Raw genomic sequence first — 9,884 nt, 5'->3', positions numbered from 1 at the left:
CCAAAGGACTTGAAACCCACTGATATTGTCAGGCTTGAGGGAGTGCGTCAGCACAGGAGAGGTCAAATTAGAAGGTGAAATGCAATGGAGGATGTAACTCTTGAAGGTTGAGCTCCAAAGAGTTCAGAAAAGTCATTATTAAAGAACAGAGGCTAAATAGCTGTCTGGGAAATGTCCTAAACATGAGTAATTTAGCTAATTTGAACCTGGTAATAAGGCTCTTTAGCTTCGGAAAAGCGTTTCCCTTGTCCACCAGGTTCCCATTTCCCACCATGCAGGAACTGGACTGATTCAGCTGCTGGGTTAAAGAGGCTGTTAAATGCTAATGAAAAGCAGGCTTAAAATGCCACATAAAGGGGATCAAGATGGTGTTCGGAAAAGGATGTTGTGGCAGTTTTTTGTCGTCACACACATCAGTCAACAGCCCGCCCTTTTAATGCCCACACAGGCAAGAGGCAAGGCGAGCGTTCTGGCACTCCAGCTAACCCCAATCATCACTCAGAGAATTAATTAGGTTTTAACGATAGCCTAATCACTCCCATTCACAGAGCAAACTTGGGATGAACCTTGGATATAATATTGGTGCCTTCATTATCGATGACCCACGAACCTCTTCAATCAAATCAAACTTTATTTGTCACATGCGCCGAATAGAACAAGTGTAGACTTTACCGTAAAATGCTTACTTAACTTCTTATGGCTGGGGCATTATTGAGTAGCTTGGATGAATAAGGTGCCCAGAGTAAACTGCCTGCTACTCAGTCCCAGTTGCCAATATATGCATATTAGTATATTTTGATAGAAAACACTCTGAAGTTTCTACAACTGTTTGAATGATGTCTGTGAGTATAACACAACTCATATGGCAGGCAAAAACCTGAGAAAAAATCCAACCAGGAAGTGGGAAATCTGAGGTTGGTCATCTTTCAACTCATTCCCTATTGAAGATACAGTAGGATATTGGTCATGTTGCACTTCCTAAGGCTTCCACTAGATGTCAACAGTCTTTAGAACCTTGTTTGATGCTTCTACTGTAAAGTGGGGGCGAATGAGAGGGGAATGAGTCAGAGATCTGCCAGAATTCCTTGAGCTCGTGACGCTCATTCATGTGAGAGCGATCTCTGTTCCATCGCAATTCTACAGACAAAGGAATTCTCCGGTTGGAACATCATTGAAGATTTATGTTAAAAACATCCTAAAGATTGATTCTATATATCGTTTGACATGTTTCTACGGACTGTAATGGAACGTTTTGACATTTTGTCTGCTCGTGCGTCATGAATTTGGATTACTGGGCTGAACGCGCTAACAACAAGGAGGAATTTGGACATAAATGATGGACATTATCAAAAACAAACATTTATTGTGGAACTGGGATTCCTGGGAGTGCATTCTGATGAAGATCAAAGGTAGGTGAATATTTATAATGTTATTTCTGACTTCTGTTGACTGCACAATATGGCGGATATCTTTTTGGCTTGTTTGGTCTCTGAGTGCCGTACTCAGATTATTGCATGGTTTGCTTTTTCCGTAAAGCTTTTTTGAAACCTGACACAGCGGTTGTTTTAAGGAGAAGTGCATCTAACATTGCATGTATAACACTTGTATTTTCATCAACATTTATGATGAGTATTTCTGTAAATTGATGTGGCTCTCTGCAAAATCACCGGATGTTTTTGGAACTACTGAACATAACGCGCCAATGTATACTGAGATTTTTTTAATATGAACTTTATCGAACAAAACATACATGTATTGTGTAAGATGAAGTCCTATGAGTGTCATCTGATGAAGATCATCAAGGTTAGTGATTAATTCTATCTCTATTTCTGATTTTTTTTTACTCCTCTCTTTGGCTGGAAAAATAGCTGTTTTTCTGTGACTTGGCTCTGACCTAACATAATCGTTTGTGGTGCTTTCGACCATAAAGCCTATTTGAAATCAGACACTGTGGTGAGATTAACAAGAAGTGTATCTTTAAAATGGTGTGAAATACTTGTATGTTTGAGGAATTTTAATTATGAGATTTCTGTTGTTTTGAATTTTGCGCCCTGCACTTTCACTGGCTGTTGTCATATCGATCCCGTTAGCAGGATCTCAGCCCTAAGAAGTTTTAACCAACAGTGCAGTTCAAGAAGAAGAACATATTTACAGGGATAGACTAAAATAAAAAGTAATAATAAAAAGTAACACAATAAGAATAACAATAACGAGGCCATATACAGGTGGCACTGGTACCAAGTCAGTGTGCATGGTAGTTGAGGTAATCTGCACATGTAGGTGGGGGCGAAGTGAATATGCACTGGTAACAAACAAACAGCGAGTAGCAGCAGTGTACAAAAAGGGGGGGATCAATGTAAATTGTCCGGTGGTGATTTTATGAATTGTTCAGCAGTCTTATGGCTTGGGGGTAGAAGCTGTTGAGGAGCCTTTTGGTCCTAGACTTGGCACTCCGGGACAGCTTGCTGTGCAGTAGCAGAGAAAACAGTCTATAACTTGGGTGATTGGAGTCTCTGACAATTTTATGGGCTTTCCTCTGACACCACCTATTATATAGGTCCTGGATGGCAGGAAGCTTGGCCCCAGTGATGTACTGGGCCGGTCGCACTACCCTCTGTAGCGCCTTGCCGTCAGATGCCGAGCAGTTGCCAAACCAGGCGGTGATGCAACCGGTCAGGATGCTCTTGATGGTGCAGCTGTAGAACCACATGAGGAAGTGTAAAACAAACAAACAACCATATTTGTGTGGTGGTTTTGCAGAAGTTGCCAGGAACTTTTGGTTTGGAAGAATTTAAAAGCCCACTGGGTTTGCTGAATCAGAACAACATTCTGCAACTTTTTTTACAGTGTGGGTGAATTAACTGTTTACATGGATACTAGTGTCCATTTCTCTTCTCCGCTTAACCCCAAAGAGTAATCTTGAATTAATTTCTCTTCTCCGCTTAACCCCAAAGAGTAATCTTGAATTAATTTCTCTTCTCCACTTAACCCCAAAGAGTAATCTTGAATTTATTTATCTTCTCCGCTTAACTCCAAAGAGTAATCTTGAATTAATTTCTCTTCTCCGCTTAACTCCAAAGAGTAATCTTGAATTAATTTCTCTTCTCCGCTTAACCCCAAAGAGTAATCTTGAATTAATTTCTCTTCTCCGCTTAACTCCAAAGAGTAATCTTGAATTAATTTCTCTTCTCCGCTTAACCCCAAAGAGTAATCTTGAATTGTTTGGAATATAATTGGAGGGGGGAAAGGATGTTTTGCTTGTCATGTTTCTGCTTTCGAAGATCATATTTCTAGTGGCGCCTTTGATTCTAACTGTCATTAATAAAGGTATCTCCCCCGGCAACATGACATAACCTCTGCTTACCTCAAGACTCCTGTCATGTTATTGCTGACTCCCTTTAATTTAACAAGAAGGATGTTTTCAGTCTCTGGCTTTATAGCTGCAAATCCATAAGGTTTTATTAAAGAGACCCTAGACTTACAAGGACTGTAATGTGTTTTCCTGTGTTTACAGAGGACCAGATGACCACTTCACCCCTTGTGGAGACATACAGATGAAGAATGATTCTAGCTACAGGGGGAGAATGTGGAAGACATTATTATGTTACATAATACCAATAAATGTATACTAAAGCTTGTGGAAAGGCTTACTCATCAAAAACGCAGGTTGACGTGTATTGTCATCCATCTTTCCCTGGAGGCAGAACTGAGAGATTTCCGCCACACCCTTAGAAAAAAGGGTTCCAAAAGGATGATTTGGCTGTCCCCATAGGAGAGCCCTTTTTGGTTCTATGTAGCTCTTTTGGGTTCCATGTAGATCTCTCTGCGGAAATGGTTCTACATGGAACTCCGAAAGGTTCTACCTGGAACCAAAAGGGTTCTACATGGAACAAAAAATGGTTCTTCCAAGGGTTCTCCTATGGTGACAGTCGAAGAACCCTTTTGGGTTCTAGATTTTGTTCCTAAGAGTGCAGCTGCAAAGTCATAATTTGGCTATATTGTAAATAATTAATGGGGGAAATGTGATTATTTTTGGGGGTCTTAGTTTAAGGTTAGGGTTAGGCGTAAGGGTACCGTACTAAACCACAAATTACCTATATGTCCCGCAGCATAATCTCAAAACTTTTACTTGAGCAACCACTGTAGAAGTGTGGTTAAGGTTAGGGTTCATGTTAGGGTAAGGTTTCAAATCATACACTCTTAGCAGCTCGGCTACACTCTTAGCACCTTTTTTCTATCTAGAACCTTTAAGGGTTCTTCGGCTGTACCCACAGGAGAACCCTTTGAATAACCCTGTTTGCTTCCAGTTAGAACCCTTTTGGGTTCTATGTAGAACCCTTTCTACAGAGGGTTCTACATTCCCAAAAGGGATATATCTGGAACCAAAAAGGGTTCTCCTTTTTTCTAAGAGTGTGAGTGTAGTGACCACACTGCAGAGCTGCCTCCATTACATGAGTCATACCAATAAATCCCAACCTGCATAAAAAATAGCCCCTTCATGCTGGAAAGCTTGTTAGCTATGTTGTGTTCGGTTGTCAATAAAGTTATCCTGCTCTTGAGTAATGTTTCAAGTTTTACGTTTTTAATGTCACATGCACAAGAACAGTGAAATGCCTTGCTTGCAAACAAATATGCAATAATCAATAACAATGTAATACTAGAAAAAGCACACAATAAATATGAAGAACACAATAAGTAAGTAAGCATACTTACATACAGGGTCAGTTCCAGTACCGTACTGTATTTACAATGTGCAGGGATACTGGTGTGATGGAGGTAGATATGTACAGGGGTATGGTGACTAAGCATTAGGATATATAATAAACAGAGTAGCAACAGCTTGTGCGTGTAGAGTGCATATTATACGTGAGTGAGCAGATTATGGAGTGAATGGGTGTGTGAGTATGCATAGAGACAAAAGGTCAGTAAAGATACAAGGTTAACTCAGACAGTCATTGTAGCTATTTGGTTAGGGGATAGAAGCTGTTCAAGATCCTGTTGGTGTCAGACTTAATGCACCGCTACCGCTTGCCTTGCAGAAGCAGAGAGGATGGTCAATGGCTTGGGTGGTTGGAGTCTTTAATGATTTTCCGGACCTTCCTTTCACACCGCCTGATATAGATGTCCTGTATGGCAGAGAGCTTGGTCCCAGTGAGGTACTGGGCTGCCCGCACCACCCTCTGTAGCGCTATGCGATTGAGGGCGGTGCTACTGCCATACCAGGCAGTGATGCAGCCAGTCAAGATGCTCTCAACGGTACAGATGATTTGAGTGCCCATGCCAAACGTTTTCAAACTCCTGAGGGGGATGAGGTGCTGTCGCGCCTTCTTCACGGCTGTGCGCATGTCTTTGGCCCATTTGAAGTCTTTAATGATTTGGACACAGAGGAACTTGAAGCTCTCGACCTGCTCCACTGCAGCCCCATCGAAGTGGATGGTGGTGTACTCGCCCCCTCCATTTCCTGTAGTCCACTATCAGCTCCTTGGTCTTGAGGGAGGGGTTGTTGCTCTGGCACCACACTGCCAGGTCACTGACCTCCTACCTGTAGGCGGACTCATTGTCGCCGGTGATCAGGTCTACCACAGATGTCTCATCAGCAAACTTGATGATGGTGTTGGAGTTGTGTGTGGCCACTCAGTCGTGGGTGAACCGGGAGTAAAGGAGGGGACTAAGCACACACCCATGTGGGGCCCTCGTGTTGAGGGTCAGCATGACGGAGGTGATGTTGCCTACCCTCACCACCTGGGGTTGTCCCGTCAGGAAGTCCAGCATCCAGTTGCAGAGGGAGAAGTTCAGACCCAGAGTCCTAAGTATGGAGACGAGCTTAGAGGGGACAATGGTGTTGAACACTGAGCTGTAGTCAATGAACAGCATTCACACACAGGTATTCCTCTTGTCTAGGTGGGTGAGGGCAGTGTGGAGAGCAATTGAGATTGCGTCATCTATGGATCTGTTGGGGTGGTATGCAAATTGGAGTATGTCTAGGGTGTCTGGGATGGTGGAGTTAATGTGTGTCATAACCAGCCTCTCAAAGCACTTCAAGATTACAGAAGGGAGTTCTACAGGGTGGTAGTCATTGTGGCATGAAGCCTTAGCGTTCTTGAGAACAGGAATGCAACATTGAGAGCATCCTGACCGGTTGCATCACTGCCTGGTACGGCAATTGCTCGGCCTCCGACCGCAAGGCACTTCAGACAGTAGTGTGTACGGCCCAGTACATCACTGGGGCAAAGCTGCCTGCCATCCAGGACCTCTACACCAGGCGGTGTCAGAGGAAGGCCCTAAGAATTGTCAAAGACCCCAGCCACCCCAGTCATAGACTGTTCTCTCTACTACCGCATGGCAAGCGGTACCGGAGTGCCAAGTCTAGGACAAAAAGGCTTCTCAACAGTTTTTACACCCAAGCCATAAGACTCCAAATGGTTACCCGGACTATTTGCATTGTGTGCCTCCCCCCAACCCCTCTTTATGCTGCTGCTACTCTCTGTTTATTTTATATGCATAGTCACTTTAACTATACATTCATGTACATACTACCTAAATTGGCCCGACCAACCAGTGCTCCCGCACATGTCTAACCGGGCTATCTGCATTGTGTCCCACCACCCACCAACCCCTCTTTTTATGCTACTGCTACTCTCTGTTCATCATATATGCACAGTCACTTTAACGATACCAACATGTACATACTACCTCAATAAGCCTGACTAACAGGTGTCTGTATATAGCCTTGCTACTCTTTTTTCAAATGTCTTTTTACTGTTGTTTTATTTCTTTACTTACCTACACACACACACACACACACACACACACACACACACACACACACACACACACACACACACACACATATATTTTTCTTTCGCACCATTGGTTAGAGCCTGTAAGTAAGCATTTCACACCTGTTGTATTCTTTGATTTGATTAGTCATCTTAAAAAATGTGGGGATTACAGACTGGGACAAGGAGATGTTGAAAATTACAGTGAATATGCCAGCTGTTCTGCGCATGCTCTGAGAACGCGCCCTGGAATACCGTCCCCGCGGCCTTTCGGGTATTGATCTGATTAAAGACCTTTCTTACATCGGCCTCAGAGAGCGAGATCACCCAATCCTCTGAGACGGTGATGGCCCTCACGCCCGGCACGATGTTGTTGTTGTCAAAGTGTGCATAAAATGCATTGAGTTCGTATGATAGAGAGGCATCGTTGATATTAAGAATTCCCAGTAACAAAGTTGTATAGAAAAAAAATAGATTTTTAAGCATTAGCAACAGGCATGTTTGATTTGGCTGTGAATCCTCAGGAGACAGATTGTGTGTGATCATCAGTGTCCGTCTTCAGTCTCTTAAGCTATCTTTGGGTTGTTTGTTCTACAGATTGGCATTGGCATCCTGTTGCCTTCTCAAATGGTGGGAAAGCATGGAAGTTTGACACTTAAGACATGTGTAATCATGCATGGTGGTTTCTTGGCACGGATGTGGTGTTTCATAGTTGAAGGCATTCCAAATGCAGCTGATTGACCCAAGAGCAGAACTCGGTGTGAGGCTGATCACAAGTGAAAACAGTTGGTTTGGTTACATGACCCTTAAAGTGAATAACAGCCAGCCTTCAGGGTATTGCGCTGAGGGAAAAAGTCTAGCTAGCGTCTAATCCTTTGGCAGACTTTGAGATATGTTAGTCAGAAACAACTTCTCTTCCAGCAATATCCCAAATCGTTGTGTTTGTTTGTTTTGTATATTGAATAAGGAACTAACAAACTTCACTCAAACCAAACCTTGAAACACTTACAGTACATTCTGTTGTGGAACATGGTCCTTCCATTTCTCCCAAATTGAGCATACCTGTACCTTCTTAATTAAAATGACACATCTGTAACAAAAGTCCCTTAAATCTCCAGACACTACTTTTCTAAATTGACTCTCCAGGAGCATTTTACCTCATGGCTATATGGAACATAAATCGTCCCTCATAGCTTCTCTGGGTTCATATAGCATATATTGTCCAGTCACATTTAGATGGACTTGATCTCAACGCTCTACAGCTGTTGATTCACTCCATAACTGCAGGGGCGTTCACTGGCAGCACATACTGTATAAGCACATGCATGGACACATGTTGAAAAAAACACACGTGCACTCCTACTGTATTCTCTTTGACTGTGTCTATCTGGCATGAGTCCAACTTCACCCTTTCATTCGTAGAGCTTCCCATCCCACCTCATCATGCCACAGTAGTGGGGCACAACAGCCCCCGCCTCTCCGCTCCCATCCTCACCAAAGAGATGGTAGTTAAACAGCGTGAAGGCAGGGTATATTTGCACCGAGCACTATAGCACAACTGATGAGTGGCTTGGTGTGAGACTGAGTCGTCACTCTTTCATCTCCTCTAATGAAGTTTGACCATGCGTGAAGAGCTGGGGGCACAACCACGTCTCCAGCTGCCTGCACAACCACAGCTTCAACATACTCCGAGCTCAGATACTCAGGTACACACATGTTACCCGTTTACAATGTACCCCCACCACCCCCGCATATACACGTAACACCTCAACCATGTGCAGAAAGGAGACACCGTCGCATATAAAGTGGCTGTTCCACTGGAGGTCATAAGGTGAACGCACCAATTTGTAAGTCGCTCTGGATAAGAGCGTCTGCTAAATGACTTAAATGTAAATGTATGTAAATGCATATACACGTAACACCTCAACCATGTGCAGAAAGGAGACACCCCCGCATATACACGTAACACCTCAACCATGTGCAGAAAGGAGACACCGCCGCATATACACGTAACACCTCAACCATGTGCAGAAAGGAGACACCCCCGCATATACACGTAACACTTCAACCATGTGCAGAAAGGAGACACCCCCGCATATACACGTAACACCTCAACCATGTGCAGAAAGGAGACACCCCCGCATATACACGTAACACCTCAACCATGTGCAGAAAGGAGACACCCCCGCATATACACGTAACACTTCAACCATGTGCAGAAAGGAGACACCCCCGCATATACACGTAACACCTCAACCATGTGCAGAAAGGAGACACCCCCGCATATACACGTAACACTTCAACCATGTGCAGAAAGGAGACACCCCCGCATATACACGTAACACTTCAACCATGTGCAGAAAGGAGACACCCCCGCATATACACGTAACACCTCAACCATGTGCAGAAAGGAGACACCCCCGCATATACACGTAACACTTCAACCATGTGCAGAAAGTAGACACCGCCGCATATACACGTAACACCTCAACCATGTGCAGAAAGGAGACACCGCCGCATATACACGTAACACCTCAACCATGTGCAGAAAGGAGACACCGCCGCATATACACGTAACACCTCAACCATGTGCAGAAAGTAGACACCGCCGCATATACACGTAACACCTCAACCATGTGCAGAAAGGAGACACCGCCGCATATACACGTAACACCTCAACCATGTGCAGAAAGGAGACACCGCCGCATATACACGTAACACCTCAACCATGTGCAGAAAGGAGACACCGCCGCATATACACGTAACACCTCAACCATGTGCAGAAAGGAGACACCGCCGCACGGAAAGCAAAGCGGACACTTGAATCTTCTACAACATGTATTGTTTAACAAGAAGCTTCTCTGCCTGACATTGTGGAGTGTGCAGAGGGGAGATGTTGGCCCAATCCCAAACCCAAACCTAACCAAACCAAACCCCTCCCAGCTGTGTTAGAGTATCATTGATAGACACCGCAAACACAAACATACATCCTCTGGGAAGTCCACTGGACAGCAGCAAAATTATCATTAGGATAAGATTTCTAGTCAACAAACAGAGTGGCGTTCACACAGATTCACTTTATTTTAATCATGGGAACCTGTCCAA

Source organism: Oncorhynchus nerka, linkage group LG2, assembly GCF_034236695.1.
Source record: "Oncorhynchus nerka isolate Pitt River linkage group LG2, Oner_Uvic_2.0, whole genome shotgun sequence".
Classification (NCBI taxonomy): Eukaryota; Metazoa; Chordata; class Actinopteri; order Salmoniformes; family Salmonidae; genus Oncorhynchus; species Oncorhynchus nerka.
This window is presented reverse-complemented; position numbering follows the sequence as displayed.